This window comes from Bubalus kerabau, unplaced genomic scaffold (assembly GCF_029407905.1).
Source record: "Bubalus kerabau isolate K-KA32 ecotype Philippines breed swamp buffalo unplaced genomic scaffold, PCC_UOA_SB_1v2 scaffold_40, whole genome shotgun sequence".
Lineage (NCBI taxonomy): Eukaryota > Metazoa > Chordata > Mammalia > Artiodactyla > Bovidae > Bubalus > Bubalus kerabau.
In genome coordinates this window covers 2,410,376-2,424,338 of record NW_026577894.1, presented here as the reverse complement: position 1 = coordinate 2,424,338, position 13,963 = coordinate 2,410,376, and the positions used below count along the sequence as shown (strand labels likewise).

Genomic DNA, 13,963 nt, shown 5'->3' with positions numbered 1-13,963 from the left:
ACCAGAGACCCGGAGGCAGGAAAAGAAGTAGCCACTCGGAGATAGAAAAAGGGTCATGTCAACCAGCGGGGAGAAGGGAGAGAGCGGGCCGCATCAGGGAGGAGCCCGGGCTCAGGCCTCAGCAGCTCGAGGCCAGAGCCTGTTTCCTGAGGTGAGGAGGGCTGCTGGGGCGGGGAGCTAAGAGCCGGGCCTCAGCCCTGTTGAGGTGGACGAGCCCATGGGATGTCCAGGGGACGTGTCAGGAGAGCAGCTGAGTGTTCCGGCCTGCATCCGGGAGAGGACTCACTCAGCTCAGGGTGGACTGAGGTCATGGGCATACAGATGGCATTTAAAGGTACGAGCACGGTAAAGTCACCAGGCGGGTGCTGGTGGAGAGAGATGGGGTGCAAGGGTAGAGCCGTGGGGTGCCCCACATTCCAAGGTTGAGAAGGGGTGCAAGGGACTGAGGAATAACCCCAGGGAGGGCGGGGCCTGGAGCCCAGGGAGAGACATGCTGGGGCAGGCGTGGGGGAGGGCAACAGGGGAGGGGGGTTTGGTAACGTGGGTTCCTAGAGCCCCCAGGGAGCTGCCCTGCAGGGCGGGGCACACTGCCTGCTGGCAGAGACTTGGAGACTGGGTGGGGAGGGGGACCGTAGAGGCTGCTCCCAGGGAGCTTTCAGAGACCCGCAGTGGGCGCTGCAGGGAGCCCTGGACGAGGAATCTGCTGGTTCCCCTTGGTTGATCAGAAGGCAAGAGAAGGGAGAGGACGTGCTGACCGGGCTGATGGGGGTGAACTCATAGGCAGCTGGTTCTCTGGAGTGGAGCAGGAATGATGGCAGGTGGTCCTGGAGCCAGTGATGGGGTGGCCTCGCCCTGGGGCGGGGTCGTGATGAAGACAGGAGGCGAGGGTACTGGCCATAGGGGACAGGGAGCCAACAAGCCAGCACCTCAAGGCTGCCCTTCGGTTGCTTTGAGGTCATGTCTGGGAAAAGAAGACAGGACCTGGGTTGAGATTGTGGCAGGGGGGAGATTTGCAGAGAGAAGGGTGTGAGGTGTGAGAATGGGAGGCCAGCACGGGGCACTGTGGGCACTGCCCTGTGTGCCTCTGACGACAGAGCCGCCCTTGAGGTGCGAGGGGCCGTCCCCCAAAACAGCCCGAGGGCCTGTGCCCTGAGAGGGGAGCCACAGTGGGGCTGGCCCTCCCATCCCCCGGCTGCCCCTGCTCGATCCTGTCTGTGGGTGTTCAGACCAGCCTGGGAAACGGAGGATGGCACTCTCCAGTGAACAAGGACCAGTGATGACCACTGAAGGGGACCCAGCGGCTGCCGAGCTGAAGGGTTCTTTTTTCCTATTTTCCTCCAGCCTGGCTGATGGAGGCATGGATGTATTTTTGTAATTTATGGTTTCTGTCTCTGACTCCATCAGCCCACCCATGTGAAAAACCTCATAGGATTGCCTGCCGTCCACGATGAGACCTGAGTGTCACCAGGCCATATAGGAACTGGATTCTTGCCCTGCCCGTTTCTTCAGTCCTGCTCGCTTAAGAGATGGCAGTGTCTCATGAGCATGGCCCATTTATCCACAATCAGGGCTTCCATGTAAAATTGGGTTCAGTTCCTGATAGACTTGAGCTGCCCTGAATGCCGCTGACGAGATGTGGTCCTCTCGTGCCCAGGTGCAGACCCCGAAGGAGCAGGACTGGGAGCGCACGCAGCAAGCCAGCGTGCTGGCCGACGTGGCCCAGGCGTTCAAGAGTGACGTGGGCATGTCTGACGGTGAGGGCGACAGGGTCACCCTCTTCAGCTTGGCCACTCAACTGTCACCCAGCGGGCAGGCCGATGCCAAGACTCTGACTGTGTTGCTTCAGGAGCAGCTGGACGCCATCAACGAAGAGATCTGGTGGGTGATCGCGAACTCAGGTCCCCAGAAACTCGGTTTCTCTGAGGAGCTGTCTTCTCCTAGGGACGTCTGAGTGTTCCATAGTAAGAAACCCGACCTCAGGTCTGCTTCAAGAATTTTCAGTTTTGACATGGCCCTTGATTACAGAGCTCGGGCAGCCGGGGCGTTCTGTCCACGGTGTGGTGTCAGAACTCTGTGTGTGTGTGGGGGGGCATTGTGGGGTGTCCCCCCTCAGCTCTGAGCCCCAAGGTAGGTGAGGTGCCGAGGCGGTGTCCCCTGCGGCCCATGCACCCTCCTGTGTCCCTCAGAGCCCCCCACGTTCTGGTGAAAAGCCACCTGGTGAAAGCTGGGGTTTTGGGGTTGGCAAATTCCCACTCAGATCTGCCTTTTCCTTTTTAACTTAATGCAGTGTGAAGATTGGCTTGTTGTAAGACAGTGGTCCAAGGACATGTGTTTGAGTTTTTCTCATCTCATCAGTATATTTAAGATGTTTTCTTTAGACACCGTCTTGGCAGTTATAACAATTTTCAAAAAGGGATAGAATCCAAAGGCCCGCCTGGTGGTAAGCAGGGGGCCTTGGGTCTGGGTGCAGCTGGGTGGCTGGGGGCCCCGAGGCCTGCCTGGTGCCACACCCGCACAGCTATGCCCGTGTCCCGAGTCCATGTTCAGAGTGGCCGCAGGCCGGTGACCCTGCACAGGACCAGACAGAGTGGCTGCTCAGACTGTTCTCGTCACGTCAGCCCAGGCCAAGGTGCCCGTTTCTGTCGGCCGAGCGTGGGGGCTGGGGGAAAGGCAGGGGTTGAATGGGACAGCCAGCAAACGCAGGTGGTGCCGCCTGCCCGTTTGACGCCGAGACACACAGCTTTCTGGGCCGTGTTTGAGCACAGATGAGCTCAGAAAGATGGTCTTTCCACGTTCCCGCAGGAAATATGGAACAGTTATATATTATTTTTATTTTACAGCAAGTTGTCAGGTAAAAGTGATTTTTCCTTATGTGACAAGTTGACTTGATGTAAATGGTCAATTCTGTCCTTCAACTTGTTATCAACAGTGAAAAACTTTCCAGATGTATGAGTAGAAGTGAAGCTGGAGAGTTTACTTCCTGTAAGAATCTTGTATTTTAATTTGAAAATCATTTTATTCGCATAATCGTGTATTTAAACTGCTATATAAAAACATCCACCACACATTAGGGGAGAAGAGCAGAAACTGAATTCTAGGTTAATGCAGCACATTGACATGAATCCAGAAACTCACACAAAGCTGGTGGAGAACTTCATCGAGTGATGCATTTGTATATATACAACCTTAAAAAAAAAAAAAGATCAACTCAGCACTTCATCTAGTCTGGAGACTTGTGTTTAGAAACTGCAGCTTGTTTGTGAATTGCTGTTTTGATTATACAGAGTTCCTGATCCCCAGTGGAAAAGACTTGAGGCACTTGACGTGCATCTCTGCCCTGAGAGCAGGGGAGGCAAGGGTTGTCAACTTGAGGTTTCTCTTCACAGGAAAGAGAGTTGCCACCAGGGCCCCTTCAGAATGTTAGAGTAAATAAGTGAAATCAAGCGTGAATGATCAGGGCCAGTTTGGAAGACTCAAGGCTAAGTTATTCTAACTTTGAGAATATTCAAACGAGGAAAGGTAGAACCTTTTGGCTGAGATGTTAGTTGAGCAACTGTTTCTGGAATTTGCTAATCATGACACAGAATGCCAGCCCAAATTTATTGTCCAGACAGGTTCCTCTGCTGACAAAGGCAGGTGACGCCTTTTATTCTATTTTAGGTTGATCGAAGAAGAGAAGGAGAACACAGAGCAGTGGGCCGAGGAGACTGAGAGCAGGGAGGGCAGAGGGAGCTTAGGCAGCCTCCGTCGTTTTAAATCAGTGAGCTCCCTCAACCTGCTTCCCACCTCCTTGCATGCTGGCTCCTGCCCGCCCCTGCCCAAGCCCAGAAGGAGGCAGCACAGCCTGGCATAGGAGGGAGACCAGCTGGGCATCATGACTCTGGTATGTGTCTGCCTCCTCCCTGCCGCATCCCTCCCCCAGCATGCTGTTTTTTGTTTGTTTTTTGTTTTTTTCTCTTTATACCCAGAAGAAAATCAGGTACATTTGCTACGCTCAGAGGTCTAAAAGTTTTTAAACTGCCTCGTCTTTAATCATTCCACAATGGCACAGCGACAAATTAGTCTTGATATTTGGACCACTACTTAGCACGTCATCATGAACTCAGCCAGAGCCTGCCTCTGTAACGTTGGGCCTGGCCTTGTGCAGGGCACAGCAGCTGCAGGGAAGTTTCTGTTCTCAGGGAGCAGACAGCTTCGTGAAAGTAACCATAGGCAGCTCTCATGGCATGGGAAAGCCGTGCAGCAGATTTTCCACTGGAGATGCCTGGCTACAGGGTGCAGGGCATGCGGTGGGAACAAAACCAAGAATCTACACTGGTCTGCTTGCTGATGAACCTGGCCACGCACTCCGGCCAGCTCTGCATGTGAAACCAGGTTAAAAGCCCAGGGCCCCAGGGCCCCAGGGAAGACGTCGGGCTGCCTCACTTTTCCGAGTCTAAAACTGGGATGACGACCTAGGGCTTTTGGTGACAAAGTGTGCAGCCCTAAAGCACATATTCCAGCTTTCTTGCGTGTTTAGCTTAGGTGTTGTGAGTGCATTGCTGTTTACCCCATGAAATCACGTGTACAACACTCTGCTTTGTAACTGGACTTGTATTGTCTCTTTTTTCTGTTACCACCCATTTCATGTTAGCTGCATTGTTAGTCAGCTTATAATTAAATTAACCGTGAATCATTTTAGAGGCCTGTGAAGTGGTAACTAGTCCATTTTGTGGTCTTTTGACACTGTTTTTATAATTTGCATCATTGGCTAATTAGTTGATATTTAAAATTCTTTGACGATTTCTCTGTGGTTTCATGCTTGATTTCTTTCCGAATATTTATGAAAAGAACAGTTCTGTATGTTTTCCTTGCTGTTGGAGTTCTCTGACAGTGTGTCTGCTTTCATCATTGGTTTTGATTTCCTGTCTCATCCTGTTGTCTGCTTAGTCGTCGTCAATCCAGACCTCCCCCCTCCAGCCCCCGAGGCTGTAGTTTACCCATCCATCTCCCCTCCCCCGTCCCCCCACTTCCTCTGGTCATAGCAGTGCTGTTGTCCACAGCGTGAGTCCCCTTAGTCGGGTTTGTGCTTTGTCCTCATGTCTCATTAAATGGTGTTTTTCCCCCATAGCAGTAATTTGAATTGGTGTATCACTATGCAGTTACAGGAGAAGGCAATGGCAACCCACTCCAGTACTCTTGCCTGGAAAATCCCATGGACGGAGGAACCTGGTAGGCTGCAGTCCATGGGGTCGCACAGAGTCGGACAGGACTGAAGGGACTTAACAGCAGCAGCACGCAGGTATAAGCATAATGTAGATGGATCCTAAACTACATATTATGTGTAATTCATAAATGAGATTGTGCTTACATAAAGAAATGATCCTCTTAAGTGTAGAATTAATGGACTTTTAGATATGCAAATGACACCACCCTTATGGCAGAAAGTGAAGAGGAACTAGAAAGCCTCTTGATGAAAGTGAAAAAGGAGAGTGAAACAGTTGGCTTAAAGCTCACCATTCAGAAAACTAAGATCATGGCATCTGGTCCCATCACTTCATGGGAAATAGATGGGGAAACAGTGTCAGACTTTATTTTTGCGGGCTCCAAAATCACGGCAGATGGTGATTGCAGCCATGAAATTAAAAAGACGCTTACTCCTTGGAAGGAAAGTTAATGACCAACCAAGATAGGGTATTAAAAAGCAGAGACATTACTTTGCCAACAAAGGTCCATCTAGTCAAGGCTATGGTTTTTCCAGTGGTCATGTATGGATATGAAAGTTGGGATGTGAAGAAAGCCGAGTGCCAAAGAATTGATGCTTTTGAGCTGTGGTGTTGCAGAAGACTCTTGAGAGTGAGTCCCTTGGACTGCAGGGAGATGCAACCAGTCCATTCTAAAGGAGATCAGTCCTGGGTGTTGATTGGAAGGACCGATGCTAAAGCTGAAACTCCAGTACTTTGGCCACCTCAAGTGAAGAGTTGACTCATTGGAAAAGACTCTGATGCTGGGAGGGATTGGGGGAAGGAGGAGAAGGGGACGACAGAGGATGAGATGGCTGGATGGCATCACCGACTCGATGGACATGAGTTTGGTTGAACTCCGAGAGTTGGTGATGGACAGGGGGGCCTGGTGTGCTGCGATTCATGGGGTCACAAAGAGTCGGACACGACTGAGCGACTGAACTGAATTGAACTGACACAATATCCTTTCTGTGTTGGTGCTTGTATTTAAGACTGTAAATCTCATCAGCTTTTGCACAGTTAATGTCTCTATTAGACTCGTTAAAAAAGTATCTTCTATGGTTAATAAAATGTAAAGACTGCACCTGCTATTATGCTAGCTTTCATTCTTACGTATTTTCACAGGGAACTTGCTTTAATGAATTTATTGTGAGAAGTTTTAAATCAAATTCTATGTCAGGATTTTACATTAATGTCCAAGAGGTGGTTAGATTTGTTCAACGTTAAACTAGGTATTATGGTAACTTCCTCATCAGTTAAATTACTAATTTAAAGTATAACATGTTTTTGATTAAGAGAAACTAACTTATAGAGAGATTTGGCTGAGAATAGACACCTGTTAAGGCCCTTTGTTGTACAGAATGCTGTGCTTTAATAAATCATGATGTTGTAATAGAATGGTATCTTCCTGAGTAATAATTTATAGTGTTCCTCTAGTAAATCTTGAATAGCTTATTTAATTTCTGTGGTCAAAAAAAATGTTCTGCTTCCAGTCATATGTTCTGTAAATCTTCATGTCACTTACATGTTTGCCATCATTTTTGCTTTACTGTATTTGCCTCTATGGATTCTTGAAATTTTAGCTTCCAAGTCGCAATGAATCTGGTTTCTCTTCATTTCTTTGCATGCATCTGTCAGCCTAGTGATTTAAGGAAGCAGCGTCAAAAGGTAAACTATTGAGTAATTTAGCAGGCCTTTGTTTCTCTGTGAAGTATTGAAGAGTCCTTATCGTTTAACGTGAATGAGCACTGTGTGGTTATGTCCTGGTGAATAATTGACGGTTTAATGGAAGTGATGAAACTCACCCACCACTTAAAATGTGCTGATGGTTCTGTTGGAAATTGGTCATTCGTTGGGACAATTGTAACAGTGTGCCTTTCTCCCACTTGTTGGCCTTCTGATCATCTCATGCTTGTTTATAATAGACATAGTATTATTTATTATTTTTAAAATGTTCTGTACTTATGTTTTTGGCCATGCTGCACAGCTTATGGGATCTTAGTTCCCCAACCAGGGATCAGACCAGTGTCCTGGCAGTGAAAATGCCAAGTCTTAACCTCTGGACCACCATGGAATTTCCACTTAGTGTTTTCTTATAAGAAATGACTGAATCAGAGCCATAGATGTTAGATTTGCGGGAAGCCAATTTAATGATGGTGGGTAGCAGTGTGCAGGAGACTCTGTGTGCCGGGCACGTGCTTTCCGAGTCTGTCATCTCATCCCCAGGTGAGGTCCAGTCTACTGCTATCCCCATTCAGCAGACAGACACTGAGGCTTAGGGAGGCCGGGCACCCTGCCCAGGCTCTCACACCCAGCAGCGTGGTATGGACTGGTCTGATCAGAGCCTAGACACTTAACCGTGGTGCTGTCCAGCCCGCTTTCCTCCAGAGGCTCTCGTGTCCATCACGGCATCCCTGATGGAGGGAGCATCAGGAGGGAGCTCGCTGCCTCTCCCCTCGGGTCACTTGGATGAGCCCCTGTTGTTGGAGTCCAGTGCCCCAAGGGCTGGCCTTCCTTGTCCCTCTCCTGCTCCCAGCCCGCTGACCGAGCACTCCTGGGCCTTCCCGCAGGACTGGGGTGGCTGTGCTCCAGTTCAGGCAGCTCAGTGCCGGGGAGCCCTTCTGCTGGGCACATCAGACCAGCACCGTCCCCCTGGGGTTGGTGACCTGGGTGTGCCGCTCGCCTGCTCTGTGGCCTGCTTTGCCCTCCTGTTAAGTGGACACGGTGCTGCCCATCCTGGCCACGTGGGCACCAGTGGTGTGGCTCCCATCCTGGGGGAGGGCAGCCAGGCTGTGGACCCAGAGGCCTTCCTCAGGAGGAGGCCCGGGGGAAGGGGCTGGCCAAAGTCCCTGACTTTGAGGCAGGTGTTTGTCTCCACTGAGTCCATAGTCAACCCAGGTGTGTCACTTCTCTGCTCTGTTCGTTGCTGTTTTCTGATTTTTATAAATGCTTATTTTAACTTGAATTTGAGATTGATCCCTGTTCAGTTCCATGTGGAAAATTTCTAGCCTTTGTAGCCTTCTGTTGTCTGAGGGTTCTTGTTAGAGCTCAGGGGAGGGAGCCCAGTTTATCCAGCTGCTGTTAAACGAGTTCAGCTGCATTTTGCACTGTCACTTTGTTGTCACCAAGCTCCCGTGGGACTGCACAGGATCAGTATTCTTTACAGAATCCCACTAAAAAGGCACAGGTTAGTTGGTTAAAACAGCACACTCATTGTTTATAAAAATACATGTCATGCATGTCTCCTAAAACCTCCCCTGGCTTAACCACACACCCAGATGTATGAGTGAGACCTGTCTGGACCCTGAGGGGTTAATCTGTCCCCACACTCTTGCCACCACTGTCTTTCCTGTCCTCACACCCAGGACCAGCAGAAAAGATGGGAGTCCAGGAGAAATCATCTCTCTTTTTGTTTTTTTAATTCGTTTATTTTTTAGCTGAAAGATAATTGCTTTACAGAATTTTCTTTTCTGTCAAACCTCAACATGAATCAGCCATAGGTACCCATATATCTCCTCCCTTTTGAACCTCCCACCCCTCGAGGGTGATACAAGATCATCTCTTAGTGAAGACCAGGGGGTGCCTTATGGAAACCACTGTGAGCGAATGACACTCGAACTGCCTGTAGGTACTTCAGTGGGGAGCCCCGAGTCTGTATGTTACCGAGAAATATGATCCAGGCACATGGTGTTGGCGTGGAGGGGTTAGGTACCTTTTCTGTGTTTCTCTTGTTGTCATGGGTTCCAGTAACCTGCATCATCACTACAAATGATCTTGGATGGTGGCACAAGCTGTGTCTTTTTCTCCTTCAAACAGAAAGGTCTGGACGGCTTTGCTGAGGGGTTTTGTACTCTAGCTGTGGTGCTTCTGAGCAGCATCTGGCGATGAGCACAGTCCTGTCATCAGGGCAGTTCATGCCATGCAGGGTCCACGGTGCCAGGGTCGCTCTGCTGTCCTGCCCGGCAGGGCCATCTGGTCGCTGGATTCCAGAGAGGGCCGAGCCCGGCTGCAGGGAGGCTCCCATCCAGGGTCTCTGCACTCAGTCGGATGCTCTCGCTGCCCCATAGCCCTGCTTCTCTTGAACAAGACAGTCCTTTAAGATGGCATTAAGCTAGAACAAGGGGGTTTTTTGTACTTGGGGGAAAGCATAGCTAATAGATTTTCAAATAAGTTTCTGGTTATAATGTAACACCTGTGTGATTGCCATTTTCAAAACAGTCTATTGTTAGCCAATTTGACACTTACCTCACTCCCTCAGCTGCCAGCTTTACGGGAAGAGGTAGGAGATGACAAGACCGCCATCAAATGTGAAACCTCGACCCCCGCCTCGCCGCAGTCCCTTCAGCTGAGCCGCCTGCACACGGGGCCGCTGCGCACAGCCACCCACGAGGACCTCAGGGACGCCCACAAGTAAGCGGCCTGTGTGCGCGTCGTCAGTTTCAGGAGCCCTGCGCCTCTTGTCTTGAAGGAGTTGCAAGGATGATTTTAAAGGAATACCATTGGGTTCAGTGCCTGTATTTAGTGGTGAATTTCAGGTGCTGGGGAAGAAGAGCTCAGTGACCTCAGTGATTTTAGAAAACGTCCTTCTCTACAGATTGACTCCTGTGGGAGCTTTCTTCCTGATCTTGGTAGAGGTCTGCCCGGCCCGGGGCATGTTCCTGACAGTGACGGCCCTGTGCCTCTCAGGTTCGCTCTTGAGGGTCCCTCCTGTTTCCTCAGGGGTCTCCTCTCAGGAGACTCCGTCCCTTCCTGTGACTGACACTGTCCTCATTGAGACCACCACCTAAGCTCCCATCCTGAGCCAGGCAGCACTCGATGGGCGACACATGTGGTCACTTGGCCAGCTGACCTGCATGGTGACCGTCGCTCTCCTGCCATGGCCGGGGACAGTCACCCTGCAGGAGGTGGGGGGAACTGCCCAGAGCAGGGGAGCTTGCCTTCTGCTGGAGCGTTTTCACCTGCTGAGCAGCGACCCTGATGGAGGGTCGGAGTGCCCTCTGCACCAGCTGGCCTGGAGTCAAGCCCTCCTCAGGGGAGAGCTCAAGGCAGAGAATCTCAACTTCCTGGGGTGGTTCTCTGTGTCTCGGAGCCTGCATTGCTCGTGTGGAGTGTGTTTGGTGAAGGAGACTCCACTGTCTGCTGCGAGGTTGAGGCACGAGTGTTGCTGGGTGCCTGTTTCTATCAGTAGCTCTTGTGGAGGGCTGTGTGTTTGCACGAGGGTGCCAGTTAAAGGTCCTTTTCTCTCCCTAAAGCTCGACAGGCTCTCAGGACAACCCCGGGAACAACCCCAGCAGCAGCACCAGCAGGCAGGACTCGCTGCACAAAGCCCCAAAGAAAAAGGGCATCAATCAAGTCCTCCATCAGCTGCTTGTTTCGCAAGAAGGAAAAGGGCCGGCTGAACACCCCAACAAGGAGGCATTAGGACCAGGTGGGTGCTTCACCGTTCAGAGGGAGGAGGGCCTGCAGGCATCTCCCTTCTGTGTCTCCCCTGTTGTCCCCACGAGGCTCCAGTCACTCACGCTGGGAGTCCTCCTGGGAGCAGGAGCGGAAGAGGGGTCTGTCTTCTCAATGAGTCTGAGATGATCAGATGAGTTAACGAGTGGATGGATGGATTGATTAGTGAGTGGTGGATGGATGAACAGATGGCTGGCTGGCTGGGTGGATGGACGGAGCATGGAATGAATAAAGCAGATGATTGTACTCCAATGCTAGAAACATATTGTACGAAATTGATTGAATAGGAGCTGGGCAATGATTGTTTCCTCCTAACAGTGACACGTGTTTGGAAACTGCCTAAGTGCTCATCAGTGAGGGGTGAAGTACAATCTGTGGACACCCCAAAAGGAATAGCCCGCCCTCCTTCCTGCCACCTTCCCCATCCCAGGAGCTCATCAGGGGTTCTGCCCATGCCCCCACCCCACCCCACAGCCACACAGGTCCTCCTGGGGTCCCCTCATCACACAGGGTTATCACTAGGCCCTCATCTCACTTGGCTTCATCTTCTTGAAGACAGGATATGTTCCTGCCTCTTCAGCCACAAATTTGTTGAGTCTTATTTGTGCTGGGTGTGGGATTTACAGGGGTAAGTAAAGCAGATGTGATCTGGAGCACAGTTAAGTGACAAGAGAGAAAAAGGAGCAGGTTATTATGTGCGATCCCTATTATTAATATATACAACGCTGCGATGGATGGTGCATTGATTATATACCAGATGCTGTGTGTGCCCCTTCCCAAGCAGGTGTTGCCCCCTCACAATTTACAGAGGAGGACATGGTGAACGGTCACACGGTCAGGGAGTGGTGAGGGCAGGTTCACACCCACGCAGTGGGACCAGGCATTTTGCCAAACCACAGCCACCTCTCTGGTGGATGCCACCGGAATGAGATGGTTCTATGGCATGATGATTCAATGGACGTAAGTTGGAGCAAATTCCAGGAGATAGTGAAGGACAGGAAAGCCTGGAGTGCTGCAGTCCACAGAGTGGCAAAGAGGGGGACACACCTGAGTGGCTGAACTAAAACCTGAGTGTGTGCTAACTTGCTTCAGTCGTGACTGACTCTGAGACCCCAGGGACTGTAGAACACTAGCTCCTCTGTCCATGGGATTCTCCAGGCGAGAATACTGGAGTGGGTTGCCATTTCCTTCTCCAGGGGATCTTCCCGACCCAGGGATCAAACCCGAGTCTCCTGCGGGCGGATGCCTTGCCATCTAAACCAGGACACTGCTAATTCCCTAGGCAAAATACAAAGAAAAAAGCTCGCGTTCTACCAAGTGGAAAGATGATTTAAGAAACAGAAGGTGTCCTTTGTTGGTATCTTTGAATCTTTCTTTAGATTTCGTTGATTTTTACTATTAAGCGTACTTGAACAAGGCAAGAGAGAAACCCCAGCATTGAAAAACAATTGACTTTTTTGAAAGAAACCTGTGCAGGTTAAGCACTCTTCGTTTTTGAGAGATGGTGAAATGCAAAATCTTGATTCAACACATATGACTTTGGTGAACTTTATTTCAAATCTACATGATGAAACCTTAAGGCGTCCAGGAAGAAAGGAGTAGAGTGGGAGACAAAAAGAGCAACCTTTCCCCTTGGTGCCATCCCAACCAGCTGCTTACTTCCTTCATCTCATGGACTACCATCTGGTCTTATCTGGTTTGTTTGATTCTTGTTTCAGGGACTGTTTCTAGTCACAAGGCTGTCAACAGTGGGGGGTGGGGTGGGGGGGTGGGGGAAGCCCTTCTTTCCATTCCACATGAGACCCAGTGGACAATCCAGGACCTGGCCACTGCATAGAGCGTGCAGCAACAATATCAACGGTGATGCTGGTTAACAACGCATATTCCTGGAATCCACTCCATTGGCTACTGAGTGTGTGAGGTGGTGGTCTGGAACCTATACCTAGAAGCTTTCTTGATGATTGCAAATGACACCGAAGTCCGAGGACGATGGAAGATCTTCACGTTTCTGCAAGAGCCACACACCTCCAGAAGGAACCACAAGACTTGCCTGACATGGTCAAGGTCTAAGCATTGGACTACACGTTGGAAGGTCTCCACCTTTGCTATGGAAGTCAAACGATCTTTCTTGGAAATGAAAATGGATCACACTGAACGTTCACATTCTTCTAGAGCATTTGAAAAGCCCTAAACTGTAGAAATCTGCTGTACGAGTTCCTTGAAAGCAAGAACCCATACTGATGGATATGTCTTAATGCCTTAGATTGTGCCTTGAATATAGCGTACACATGAACCCAGGAAAGGAAAGAATTGAATCGCCAAATATACAAAGAAATCAAAAGTGCCGAGCCAAGTGACACCTTGAGGCTTCCAAGAACTTTTCTGTCTTTCACACACTAAGTAAATCCTGAGCACCTACAATGAGCTGGGAGGCATGTCATAAGTTTCTGGAACTAGAAGGCGGAGAGAAGAAGACACAGAGTTCCTGCTTTCACTGAGACGAATCTAATGATACATCACAGGCAGATCCTTTGAAAACTTATCGAGGGGCCTCTACCCTCACCAAAACCTGGGTGTCAGGGAAGGCTTTTCAGAGTAACAATTGAGTTGAGGTCCATAGGTTGAACCTACGTAAACCAGGGTTAAGATGCAGGAAGAATTTCAGGCAGGGAAAATAGCATCTTGGAAGGCTATGTGACCAGGGAAACTTAGAACGTTCAAGAAATGAAAAATGCCCTATGGGATGGAAGCCAAAGAGTACAGAGGGCATTCCAGTTAAAAGGCATCAGAGACTAACGTGGGGAACAAGCATGAAGGGATGTGATCATATATTCAATATGATGGGAAAATACAAGAGCAGTTGGGGCAGGGAGATGATAGAATTTCTCTGCATTTCCAAAATGTCATCTTGCTCCATAACACTAATGTTTGGAGAGACTCAACTCCAAGTTACAAGGAGGGACCGCTTCCACGAGTTCGAATAGTCCTCATTGCAAAGTCTGTCAATAACGAATGCTAGAGAAGATGTGGACCAAAGGGAACTCTACTCCACATGCAGATTGTGTGGATGAATTCTCTAAGAAATTAAGGGAAGGAGTGCTACATCTTGTTTATTGTATTGTGTTTGGGGGGAACTATTTTGGAATTAGAGGAGCCCATTTCTCAGTATATGATTTCCAAACTAGGCAAGTATAATTACAGTCTGATAAGATGTAACTCAAATAACTTCTGAATGTTAATTGATTTTGAAAGAGGAAATAATCTTGCAAGAGAAATATAGACAAACA

General features: G+C 49.6%; 1 long non-coding RNA gene across 1 annotated transcript in view; it reads left to right on the top strand.

Moving 5' to 3' along the window:
* LOC129640754 (uncharacterized) overlaps positions 1-10,851 on the top strand; it is a 36,922-nt gene extending 26,071 nt beyond the window's left edge. The window contains exons 3-4 of the long non-coding RNA XR_008708957.1: positions 9,481-9,632; positions 10,475-10,851. This is a non-coding gene — a long non-coding RNA (uncharacterized LOC129640754). The remainder of the gene's footprint in view (positions 1-9,480; positions 9,633-10,474) is intronic.
* Positions 10,852-13,963: the final 3,112 nt, after the last annotated feature.